The sequence below is a fragment of the Triturus cristatus genome, chromosome 12 (genome assembly GCF_964204655.1).
Source record: "Triturus cristatus chromosome 12, aTriCri1.1, whole genome shotgun sequence".
Lineage (NCBI taxonomy): Eukaryota > Metazoa > Chordata > Amphibia > Caudata > Salamandridae > Triturus > Triturus cristatus.
Window position 1 is genome coordinate 718,980,172 of NC_140595.1, and position 13,309 is coordinate 718,993,480.

Genomic DNA, 13,309 nt, shown 5'->3' on the forward strand with positions numbered 1-13,309 from the left:
TTCACAGGTGCCTCTGGACACTGAAATGTTTTAAGTAATTTATTTCTGTCAAGCAGCATATATATGTGTATATACACACATACACACACTGTGCAAGCCTAGTGTGCCCGTGTGTGTGTGTGTATGCACATATTTTACAAGGCTACACAAAAAACAGGACAGGTTAGATATAGAAGTAAGACTAACAGCTTTAGTTCTACTTTTATGTCTTGCCTGTCCCGAATGTTTCTTCTAAAAAATCTGGCCACCACGCAAAAAAAACACGAGGCAGCAATTGATCAACGTCTGCGAAAGTGTAGTGGGATTTGAGAAGAATCAGGGAAGGAGTACAGATAAAAGGGTGCAGAAAGTAAAGGGTTAAGGCTGGTGTGCACAATTTGTGATAATGTGTGTATGGATTGTGCTCAGGTCTGGGGAGCAGCTGCAGAATGCAGGAATCAAGTCACCGAAACACGATTGTGCATGCGCAGTGCTGCTGAGCCAAGACTACTTTTCTGGGTGAGTGTGGGCTGTGGAGTGATTCAAGTCTGGGCCGGCCTTTAGCATGGGCGAGCGGGGCCAAGGCCCAGGCCTCCAATTTTATGGGGGGTGCATTAACCTGTGTGCATTAAGTTCATGTCAACAGCAGCGCCCTTTGCATCATGCTTCAGCCTTGTCCCTCTGTTCATTTCTGTTTGATTTACCATTTTTAAGTTGTTTTAGTCCTTCAATATAATACGGCGCCAGGCGAAGTTTTTAACATCCCTTTAGCCCCCTTCCTTGCCCTCCCTTCACCAGCTGACCCCTGCTGCCACCCATCAACAGAACCATCATCTGCATAAGGCAGCTAAGCTGCAGTGATTCAGGTGAGCTGGGGGAGGTCCCGGGGTGTTTGTGTTCAGGGGCCAGTACCTGCTCAGCCAGGGACTGACCAGGAAACACAAAAGGGATCCCCTTAATTCCCTACCATCAGCAAGGGCACCAAATGTCTCTCTGCCCAAGCCCAGGGCGCTACCTGAGCACAGTCAGAAAACATGGCAGAGGCGGGTTTCACAGCAAAAGGGGCGGCTGTGAGCCCGCAGTGCACTTTACAAGGCTCAAGCAACAACCACCCTGTTCCTGGTACAAACATTGGCAACCAGATGTGCTCATCATTATTTACGCCTCTTTTTCATCACGGACGAGCGCGCACCGCATTGCAGCTGAGTGACGGTTCAGGGTATAAGGTGACAGAGGTAGTCGTGGCCGAGTGGTTAAGGCGATGGACTAGAAATCCATTGGGGTCTCCCCGCGCAGGTTCGAATCCTGCCGACTACGGGTCCATTTTAGTCATTGCATTACATTTTGACATGGAAACTAATTATGTGGTTCGGAAATAGCTGTATTTTCGCATAATTGTGTCTTTGCTACTCCTGTGATGTAAACCACCATCTGCTGCACAATATGATTGCAACAATAATTATCCTCTAGGTCAAACAAATCAAACATACTTTAAAACGTGCCCCCTGTGGTAGACGTTTACGTTTAACTCTTCCCCTTTCAGTGGTGCATTGCTGTATTTAGATGCTCGGCTCGCACTAAGAGGTGATACTGTTTCCCAAATAACATAATGTGTGTTAAAATGTTCAAATAACGAAATACCACTCCAACACATTTGTCTGCATTAAGATGCAAAACGTGTCCTTTCTTGCTGCATAATTTAGCAAACCGTGCTGTATACTTTGGTCCACGTCTGCCACATAATTCCAGTGGTGCTGGCCTAGGTGTAAGAGTTTCACAATTATACCAACCAGTTAAAGGTGTTTAGAACACGTTTAACCGGTGGAAGTGTGCTGGAGCAGAGTTTTCAGTTTGAAAATTCAGAGGCTTTTGAAGCTCTAGCATGTCTATGCGTTTTATTAATTTATTAATAACTAACAATTAATTACTTGTCTTGTGCAAGTGTGTTTTTATTAATCAATCCGTTTGTCTTAACATAAGAGAAAGTTACACGAGGGTGAGCATAAACGTGCTGTTTTAAAATAAAGTGCGTGTTTTCATGTTTAAACGTAGCTGTGTGCTGTTTATTTTTGAGCACAGAACGCTTTCCGAATTAATGCTTTTCTATGTCGCAAGAGCTAGATAAATACATACACATAAGGGTATTAGTGGGGTTAACACTGTTTAATCACTATGCTGTAGTAACGATTGTTTTTGTTTCTTTAATTAAGATGGTCAATTATGGCCTATGGTGGCCTAAGCCGAGTTGGCTGATTTATGAGCCTGCCTGTGATTTATAATATGAAAACTGTGACGAGGGAGACCCCTGCTGGAAATGGTCCTGAAGTTAACTGACCATAGTCCTCGCTTGAGAAACTTTCCATGAGGACAGCAGCAGTTTGGAGGATCTCCAAAAGAAATGGAACGTCCTTGGCAGCCTTGGGAAACAAAGGAGCCTTAGAGAAAGACTGTGAACTATGGCTCGATTGCTGAGGAGAAGTTGAACAAATTAGATACTTTATTGGTTTCTTGGTTCCTGTTCCGTAGTCTTCATTTTGTGAACTTTTCCTGAGCGGAGATTTTCAAATGTAGCGATGTTACATCCTTTCCTTCTCGCTCTGCTCAGTGATTCAGCGGACATTACTATTTTTTTATATGTTTCCAATGTATCTTTCTATTGTCTAATACACTATAAAAAATGTTAGCCTAGGGAGGGTTTTTGCCACTTGCCATTTGCCTTTGCCGCGTACCGAATCTGCGTTGCTGAGGATCGATGCTGAAAGGACTTCGTCTTGAGAGACTTTTACCGAGAGACTTGTCCTGACCCGTTCTGACATTTAGCTAGAATAGGTAACTATGAGAAAATGATTTACTCTGATTGATTTCTTTGACTAATTTTAGATAAAGCAATATAATTTTAAACATGGTGTTGGATATTCTTTCTTGTCAATTATTGGGTTTACATTTTTGATCATTATTGTATATGTTGTATAGATTATGTTTATTGATTAAGGACAGTCACAAAAACCAGATCTTATCGACCCCGATATAGATGCTGGGTGTTTAGGTGTTTCTTTCCACAGGTTTATTGCCGGTAGAGTATTTGAGCGTGTGTTAGTGAAATGGGCCCTTGCGTATGATGAATGTATGTGCGTGTAACTGTGAGATTACTCTATCCGTGGTAGTGGGCATATTATAGATACCCTGATCTCTATCAAGTGCATTAGAATTGGTGAGATATGATCACATGTTGTGGTGCCCGCAACAAGTAGTGCCGCTGGACTGCGCAAGGATAAAGAGATGCTGTGGGTGATTCGGTCCGTCCAGGTTGATGCATATGTTTTATGTGGGACATTCTACACATCACTGATCACTCCCAGAGTCAACGCTGTAACATGTTGCTGAACACACGTTCAATTGCTTTCAGTAATTAATCCCTTTAAACCAAGTCCTCAGGCGGGACACATGCACCCGGAGCCCTGGCAGTATATACATCAGAGTCCCAAAGAACTTGCTCCTAATAGCTCCAGGCTGGAAAAGGCAATAACAACCCCGGACAGAACAGAGGGGATGACATGTCTAACCCCAAGGATAGAGATAGCGCATCACTCAGAGAAAGGGGTTTTGACCGAGTTTCCCTAAGGCAGGAGCAGCCTTTTGGATTCTGCACTCATTTTACCCACCCCCTCTTCTCCTCCTTCTCTATGGTTCTAGGTCGGTGGATGGACCTAGACTCGAGGTTCTTTAAAGCTCGAGGAGTTACCTAGCGCCAGTCTTATCTCAGTGACGGTCTCCCATCCCATGCTTCAAGCCCCTGCAGACCCCACACAAGAGCCATCCCTACTTATCCTTCGGCTGTCCATACACCCACACTGTGTCCATCTGTCCCCTGCTGCCACCAGTACACTGACCGCCTCCTGCACTGGGGCTGTTCCCGCCTAGCCTGCAGCTCACCACAGTCCCAGCTTCTCAGCGGCCCATGAACCTCTCCCGCACCAGGACTCAAGCCGGCCATGACTGTCCCACGGCTCCCTCTCCGCCTCCAGAAGACAGGGTCACCCCACCACCCACCCAACCCTAAACTCAATAGAGTTGGCTCTACAGGTTATCTACTTCAGGATGTGCCAAGATTCAAGATTTTTTATTGATTCAGCTTTGCAATAAAACCATACAATAATTAGACATAAATGTACACATTGCAAATTACCTAGATGCATTTGCTGCGCTAACAAATACATACCGCGTGTATTTGGACATTTTAGAAGATGTTCCCATAAGTATGTTCCCTTATTACTGGCATGCCGCCCTCCTGCATATCCCTGGATGTGAATTACAGCCCGCCTGGGTTGTGCACCCCAATGGGTTCACATAGGCCATGGGTTCAGGATGTGCCAGAGATGGGGCCTTCATCCCACCAGAGAAGCCTCCGTGCAGCAGCTGCAGGAGCAGAGTCACTTCACTTCCTGTCTGGATGTGTGAAGTGGGAATTTGTCGCCTGGCTTCGCTGAGGCAGGTTCTGACTTTGTGTAACATGATTTGTTATAACATTATTTTCCTTCACCCAGCCCTCGGGGGAATCTTGCCCCCTGCTGCTGCCACAAGTTATTTAATTATTCTTTGTGCTCTGGGAGCTTGCCTCCTTTGTGATTTACATTTGTTTAAGATTTTGTTTTTTTTCTGTCGAGCAAGAGGCAATTGTTTTTTATTTATTTAAACATAAAACACAAAAACACATAAACATAATCAAACGTAAATAGAAAAATATTTCAGTATAATATTTTTTTTTTGTTCTTTGAAGTGTTTGTATCAAAGTTATAATTGACCATTCACATGAATAAAACCAAAGAGCCTTCATTACCAATCACCTTTTATGTGTTACTTTACAGCCCCAGTCTTTCCATAGGCCACTGCCTCGCCCTCCTCATGTTTACAGCGCTGTTCTTCCACCAGGAATCCTTCGGTGTCAGTGCGCTTTATAAATGAAACTAATGTTAATAACCCCTGGTGCACTTTGGTGTCTGCTCACACTTGGTAATGTTCACTGAAGAGCTCCCGCCTCTTTTCATCGTCCCTTTGACTTCAGGTTGTCGGCGGGTGACAGTGGGGGGCTCTTTGCTTTGTTCGCAATAAACGCAGGATTTCTTAAAAACCCTTCTGCTGTCTAAGGGTGACATTCAACAGGTGACGAGCGCTGCCTGGAGCACCTCACGGAGCCTCTCTGTAAATGTAACATGTCTTATATGTGCTTTACAACACCTCACTGCTGTGTCTCTGCATTGTAATTGAAGGCCTACTCTCACCCCAGAAAACGGTACTCTGTGGGCTCACAGGCTCATTGAGAAATAGCTCTTTGTTCAGGGAAATATAAAAACCATTGCATGCATACACAAAGAATAAAAAACAACCAAAGAGCGCAAATACTTAAATATATTATAAACACATGAAGTTAAAAGTTAGCAGAGGATGGTTTCGATCCATCGACCTCTGGGTTATGGGCCCAGCACGCTTCCGCTGCGCCACTCTGCTGATGTGCACAATGGTGCACGTCTCCTATATGACGCTACACTGCAGACCTCGTGAACTCTTCGGAGATTAGCCAATGAGCAGCTCGAGTTTCATTGCCGCTCTGAACACACCGAGGGCGGAGGTCTGCAGACTTATCTGCGGCTTCATCCTATCAGGGTATGGGGGGAGCTCATGAGAGTGAAGGATGGAAAGGCGGGTTCACGCTTTCGCTTCCGTTTCTACACTCTAATGAAAGCTCTCGGCTCGCTCTATGGCTCACTGGGTGTCTGACACATTCATGATTCAAAAAACTCTTTTATTTCCTTCCTCTCTTTTCTGAACCTTTTTGGCATTTGTCAGTCAGTTCTCTGATACTTCCCTCTGCATGAGAAATCCACAGCATGCGTTTATGGAGGAACTCACGGACTTCATCAGTGACCAATACTCTCAAAGTGACAATCAGATCTTCGTGGGTGACTTCAATGTCCACTGGGGCTCGCCTCAAGACACCTATGCGAATGCGCTGGCCACCTTCCTCTCTGCAAACGATCTTATCCAACACTGCACTGAAACAACACACTCTAAGGGTTCAACCCTGGACCTTGTTATCTCTAAAGCAGGCTTGCTGACCATCGCTTCCCCTATTCATGTAGACTGGTCTGACCACCTCCTCATCCCATTCTCTCTTCACCTATCACACTCTATAACTCTTGGCCAGCCTAAGAGGGCTACTTCCTGGTTCCGTGACACTAAAAATATTGACATCAGTACCCTCTGTGAGTCTGCCTTGCTATCACTTCCAAGGCTTGACCCGGACCTAGATGTTAACGAACTCACCTCCCAATGCCTTACAGTCCTTGCAGTCGAAATCAATAATATCGCTCCTCTCCAAAGCAAAAAGAATAGACCCACTCCCTCAGCACCTTGGTTCAACAAATCCCTCTATGAAGAAAGGAAGTACCTAAGAGTCCTTGAGAAACAATGGAGACAAGCGCCCTCCACCGAAAACTTGGCCACGCTGCGTTCAGCAAGATCCAAGAACCACAAGCACATTTTCCTTGGAAAAGCGTCGCACTTCAAATCCCTCCTTGACTCAGCCAAAAATAGACCCAAAAAACTATTCGACCTCCTCAAGAACCCTAACAGCTCTCCCCCAACCTCCAAATTGGAGGACTCCACAAAGAAAGCTGCGGATTTCGCTATATTCTTTGACAAAGAGCGCAAATCCTTAACCATTTGGCAAAACTTTGACCCCATCTCTGATGACGCCCTCCATAAATGCATCCTCGATACAAAGCCCTCTAACCACTCTCTTGACCCCATCCCTAGTGCCATTGCCATGGACTTCTATACCCATTCTCTTTCCTATTGGACCACTCTGGTCAACCTCTCCCTCAGTCAAGGCTCCCTTCCTGTTTCCTTCAAAAATGGTCAGGTCACCCCTCTGCTTAAAAAACCCACCGCTGATGCGAACGACCTCAACAACTACCGTCCCATCACTAACCTACCCTTTCTTTTGCGAAAATCACAGAAAAATGTGTAGCGAAACAACTCTCTCGCCATATCAAGGACAATGATCTTCTTGACACTTTCCAGTCCGGCTTCATTCAAAACTGCAGCACTGAAACAACCCTGCTGCTAGTGATTGATGACGCGCTGCGGATACTCGATTCAGGGGAGTCTTGTCTTCTAATTCTTCTTGACCTTTCTGCAGCCTTTGACACAGTCAATCACAACACTCTCCTTAACACTCTTCAACAGAGAATGGGCATAGAGGGCACTGTGCTCAAATGGTTTGCCTCCTTCCTCTCTGATAGATCCCAAATGATCAAAATAGCGAACAGCCTTTCAGCTCCTTTAGCGGTCAGCCAAGGTGTCCCTCAAGGCCCTATACTTGCACCCACACTATTCAATCTCTATTTAGAACCTTTGGGAAATCTCCTGAGTAAATCCGGGATCCATTATCATCTATATGCGGACGACACTCAAATCTATCTTAAGGTGGCCTCCACTCACGATCTCTCCTTCCTAAGCTCTACTCTCGACTCCATTCAAAACTGGATGTTAACTCATCAACTGATCCTGAATCCCTCCAAAACTGAATTCCTCCTCCTCTCCTCATCACTTTCTCCTCCCCCAGTGCAATCATGGATGGATCAGACTAATCTACTGAACAATAAACCCATCATTGTCGAGAGCGCAAAATCCCTTGGTGTCATACTCGACAAAAAACTCAATCTACACTCCCACATCGATTCCATTGCAAAGTCTGCTCGATACCAACTGCGACTTCTTTGGGGGATTCGTCGCTTCTTCCCGGAGCACGACCTTAAAACCCTGGTCCAATCGCTGGTTCTCTCCAGATTGGACTACTGCAATTCTCTTCTTACTGGCCTCCCCAAAACCCACCTGTCCCCCCTAAAGTCCATTCTCCATTCAGCAGCTCGTTTCATTTATTGGGCCAAAAGAAGGGACCACATCACACCCATTTTATCCACCCTCCGTTGGCTTCCCATAGAGGCAAGATCTATCTACAAGACTGCCTGTATCACCCACAAAGCCTTGCACTCCTCCTCCCCTCGCTACCTGGCGAATAAACTGAAACTCTCCGGAGGCTCCAGACCTTCACGTAATGCAGAAAATGTATTGCTTGAACCTCCCACTTTCAAGAAGGAAAGATCGATGGCCCAATCCTTTTCAGGCAATGCGGTGAGAATCTGGAACTCACTTCCGCCTCATCTCCGGACCACCACCTCTTCTCAGGCCTTCAAATCTGACCTCAAAGCTCTCCTCCTTCAAAGACACTTCCAAATTTAATTTACGCCCTCTATTTTCTGAAGGAAGTCCTGCCGTTATAGGAAATTCTGTTCTCCATGCCTATAGAAGTGCCTTCCCAGTGTGTTTTTGTGTGTTGAGTGTCTGCCATTTAGTGCAGTAGTATACCTCTACTTGTACTTTGTACTCTTGTATAACATGCACACGTCTCCTTTCCTTTGTAACGTATCGTTTGCTACCTCTTGTATTTTGTTTGCTTTTGATACTTGCACAACGGCCACCACTGCCTAATGTAACGTAACTTTTATTTTAGTGTTTTGAGTGTCTGCCATTTATTGACCTCTGTGTACTTTGTATGCTCTTGTAACCTGCACACGTCACTTTTTTCCTTTTGTAACGTATCGTTTGCTCCCTCTTGTATTTTGTTTGCTCCTGATACTTGCACAAATGCCACTATTGCCTCATGAAACGTAACGTTTGATTTTGTAACATGCTCACTTGTAATTTTTCTCCTTATGTATCATTATGTATCATTACTGCTCCTATTGTGAAGCGCTCTGACACCTTCGGGTAAAGTCCGCGCTATATAAAAACGCATTAAATAAAAATAAAATAAAAATACAGAAGAATGGGGGGGGGGCAGTGAGGGTCGTCGTCTAGCATTCCGCTGGTTTGTCCCGAGACCTCCTCTGCGCAGGCGCTGTCGCACGGAGACACTGCGGGGCCCCCACTGTCGCACACATAGGTTCCCTCTCGTTTAAAGCTCAGAGGACAAGCAGCGCTCACTCGTTCGGCTCTTTATGATCAGTGAAAGAGGCGCCTGTCGGTGCTGCAGGTGTCGAGACTCTTGCAACAAACCACCAATGACCATTCCCTCCTCTCCCATAAGCATCCTCTCCCCTCCCCACCGCAACAATGAGGGGCGTCAAAGGCATCAAATTTCACATCACAAAAAAACAATTTAAAAAAATCAATTAAATGAAACAATCAGTACTTTAGAAAAAAGAAGCGTGATCAGTAAAAGCAGCTTTTTAGGAAAGTGGGATTTTTCTGCCAGGGTAACCTTCGGAAAGAGCTGCTTCTAGGCGGTGTGTGTGTGTGTCACATCCACACACACACACAATTCATTGTGTGTGCATATGTCAGAGCGTTTGTGTGTCCTTGTGTCAAAGCACATATGGGTGTATCCTTGTTTTAGAGTGTGTAATTGGCCTTCTGTCAGAGCGTGGGCGTGTGTGTGTGTGTTTGTCGTAGCGTGTGTGTCACAGCGCATGTGTGTTTAATTCTCTCTGCAGCTGCCTGGTACCAGTGCTTCCACACTGTTGTTGCTTCACTCGTTTATTAGGTGAAAGGGGTGAACAATGCTTTTATGCCCCACTACTTCTAAACTTCACCAGCCACCACTGCAGGAGAGCATATCAACTCACCAATGCGTGATTGATTGGCCCCACATGGGTTTTAAAGAAGGCCCCTCTGGGCGGGCCCTGGACCCCAGCGCATCTTTTGAAAGCAGAATACATGCTTGACTTGTGGGACCAGAACATCATTAAGCGCCTCACAAGTGGGTCAGTTATGGGGTTCTCAGGAGGATGCCGCTCTTTAGCTAACCATCTCCATCCCACCTGGGGCCTCGCTAGCCTCCTGCTACCTGTCTGCTGAGGAACCACCAGCAGGAAAAAGACGAGCAGCCCACGCCAAGCAAATGAAGGAAGCCAGAGTCAATAAAGCTACCTTCTCTGCTCCCCCAGAGGCTGTGGGGGCTTCTTGGCACCAAGGACGGGCTACAGAGGAGAACAACACCAGGAGCTCATACAAGAGCAGCTGTGATGGCCGAAGTGCATGTGAGGCGGTCGTGACCTGTGACCCTGCTGGGGCAGCAGGCTTGCTCTACTGCTACCCACTACAAAGAGAGCGTGTCCCTTCCCCAGAGGAACCATAGTAACATTCCAGACCCCACTTAATGGAGGCTTCTAACATTAAATTGAGGCCCAGTGTCCATACATGTCCTGTTAGGCCTAAAGGTGTCTAGAGTAAGAGGGGACTGTGGCTGCCTAAGACTTTAATACTCACGGGTTCCTTCTAGTACCTCCCAGTTCCTTTGTCCATGAAGGTTTCTTACCGTCCCAGACAGATTCTGGAGATTGTACTGACAATGGTGGAAGGATTCTAGATTGTGCGTCTGTAAGAATCTGTAACCTGGGCCACCAAAAGAATTAATTGCAACCAAGATCACACAGGTCAGAGATGCTGGTCCTTGAGTGTGTCCTGGTAGCCCACAGTTATTGCCAAGAGCCAAATAAAGCTCTGGGGCACTGAGAAGAGTCACAGAAACATTCTTCAGCAGACATTGCAAAGAACACAGTCTCCAGCTCTTCCTCAGATGATCAGCAGGCACTGCAATAGAACAAACCATCAGACACAGCTGCACATTCCCGTTAGGTGCCTGACAAATTAAGTGTGTCCGTCCCTGGTGCTCAATGCCCGGCTAGCTTAGTCGGTAGAGCATGAGACTCTTAATCTCAGGGTCATAGGTTCGAGCCCCACGTTGGACGCAGGGGAATATTTATAGCAGTTTATTGTATTTTCAAAAATATATGTTTTTCGGTTATAATTTAATCTACATTATATTGGCACACCTTCATACTTTGAAACACAATGACATTTTAAAATGGGAAATGTTAAACACGAAGAATGAAAAGAGCATGCAGCTGGGCACATTGGGCTGGTCGTTTAGACCGGACGGGATTGCTTGTCCAGCCTGTTGGTTGATTTAGGGTTGTGAATTGCAGGTCTCCGCTTCTTTTCCGTTACATAGAGTGACAGTTAAATGCTTTTTGTCATAAACCAGCTGTGAAAGTGCTCAGTGTGAACCCCGGCGAGTCATAGAAAACGGAAGTGAGATGGGGTGAAGGTCCGTCACAGCGGATGTTTTGGGGGGGGGGGGGGGGGAGTTGTTAGTGGGAGTTCCTAGGGATCAGTTGTTGACACACAAAAAAGTGCGAATCTTTAAGGGTTGATGCTTTGTACCTGAGATTTGTAGCCATGCCGAGCCCCGTAGGGTGTGCGCGAGCCTGAGACGCTCCAAAGACCCCCTGGGGAGAGCTAAGGGGTGAGACTGTGGCAGGTGTGTGTGGAGAGGAGGGGGCGGAGAGAGGACGTGGAGGGTTAAAATGTGTTCTGATTGAGCATGCGTCGTGGCACTGAGCTCATAGAGTGACAGTCGGGCTCTGATTCAAGTCTTCAATCCTTCTTTCCCTGGAGTTGCTCATGGGGTTGGTCACGTTAGTGAAGCGCATTCAGTGAAAATGATGAAACAATGTGCGTGTTCTTTGATGGTGGCTTCCTTCTGTGTACACGTTGTGAGTGGAATCAATGTTTTGGTGGTGAAACTATGATGCTGTAGGAATTGCCCATCTGCATCTGTGTTGAAGCATTTGCATCTGAATCAGCTGTCTGCATGAGTATGAGATTTGCACAGCTGCATGTGAAAAGACCTGCTCAGTAGCTTGGCCGGTTAGCTCAGTTGGTTAGAGCGTGGTGCTAATAACGCCAAGGTCGCGGGTTCGATCCCCGTACTGGCCACTACTTTTCTCTTGCAAGTTCATGAAATAGAAAAACCATGTCCACACTGCTGGCCAAAAAAGGCACTTTACAGCGAAGGTTGTTCTCTTCTCTGGTAAATGACAGTGTGGTGGTAGTGGCTGTTGTTAATCAATGATTGTATCTAGTGCAGAGTGGATGCTGAAATACTCACGACCGACACTATAACCTTTGCTGTAACACCAGCCTCCTGCGTGCTTTTACGAGACCCTCAACCTGCACTTCTTCAAGCGCCGTTTAATGCGGTGGTTGCGCGACCAAAGTCACACCTCCAGAGAGCGGAGGGTCCGTCGTGCCGGGAAAGTTAAGAATTCTGTTCTGGTGAGAAAGTGACGAGCAACATCGGGGATCTTTCATCTTTGGAAACGAGGAAAACGTATTGAAGAAAACATTCAAAACCCTTTCGTATCTGCAGAATGTGGCGGTGGCTTTGAAAAGCACAGGCGGGAGGGGCGGGGGTCACGCGAGGAATAGGGAAGGGCACGCGGCTTGCGTAGACAGCCATATCAGTGTCTTATGTTGACCGCTATATCATTCCACTGTCTTCTCCTTTGTGTACTTCCACGTATGTAAAGCTCTCCGTCCATCGGTGTACGCAGTTCATACTTTAAAACATTACGAAATACAAATATGTTTGTTTAATGACATACGTTTTTCATGACGCAAGTTTTCTTCTCCTTCGCCTTGTTGGGGCAGACGGAAAACGTGAAGACTTTAAACACAGAAAACTGCCTGGCTGGCATTGAGACCCAAAACCTGAACACAGCGACAGGGTAAAGGGCACAGTTGGCGCTGTGGCTTAGTTGGTTAAAGCGCCTGTCTAGTAAACAGGAGATCCTGAGTTCGAATCTCAGCAGTGCCTTCACATTTTTTCAAGCACGTTCCCAAGATACTGAAGATAACGCATTGTTTGGAAAAAATATAAATTATCTGCAAACCTACCTAGTTATTTTTAGAATTATCCACAAGAACACAACAATACTCCTTCAAAGCTAAAAACATGTTTAGGGTGTCCTCTAACCTCGATTATTTTTGACTTTCAAAAATGGCTGGCTTCACTAACATCAAAGTACAGTATGGGCAGCAGTAATGCAAGCTTCAAACAACAAGCACAGGCTGCAGCAGGGGCACCTTCAATTACTAACACTGCATAGAACAAGCAGAGGAATTTCACACTTTAATGGCACAGCAGACAGCAGGGGGGTAAGAAGATTAGTTTTATAACACAGAGGTTTGCACCACAGGCAGCAGCATTGCAAGCTTCACTTACATGGTAAGGCTGTGGGTAGGCAAAAGAAAACAACGGGTTGCAGAGGGAGCGATAACAAAACCAGCAGGAAACCATGGCTTATTGTAGGTCTAGCAAACTTTGTATCGATGACCGCTGTCCAAACGAGAAAGAGTGTCTTTCAATCAATCAATCAATCAATGAAAACTTTATTCGGATCATTACAATCCATAAAAGTACAGA

The 13,309-nt window shown here is 45.9% G+C and overlaps 2 non-coding genes across 2 annotated transcripts; both read left to right on the forward strand.

Annotated features, from left to right (window-relative positions):
* The first annotated feature begins 1,214 nt into the window (after positions 1-1,214).
* Positions 1,215-1,296, forward strand: TRNAS-AGA (transfer RNA serine (anticodon AGA)). Its single transcript has one exon. It is a non-coding gene; the product is annotated as a tRNA-Ser (tRNA).
* An 11,330-nt stretch (positions 1,297-12,626) lies between these two features.
* Positions 12,627-12,700, forward strand: TRNAT-AGU (transfer RNA threonine (anticodon AGU)). Its single transcript has one exon. It is a non-coding gene; the product is annotated as a tRNA-Thr (tRNA).
* The last annotated feature ends 609 nt before the right edge of the window (positions 12,701-13,309 follow it).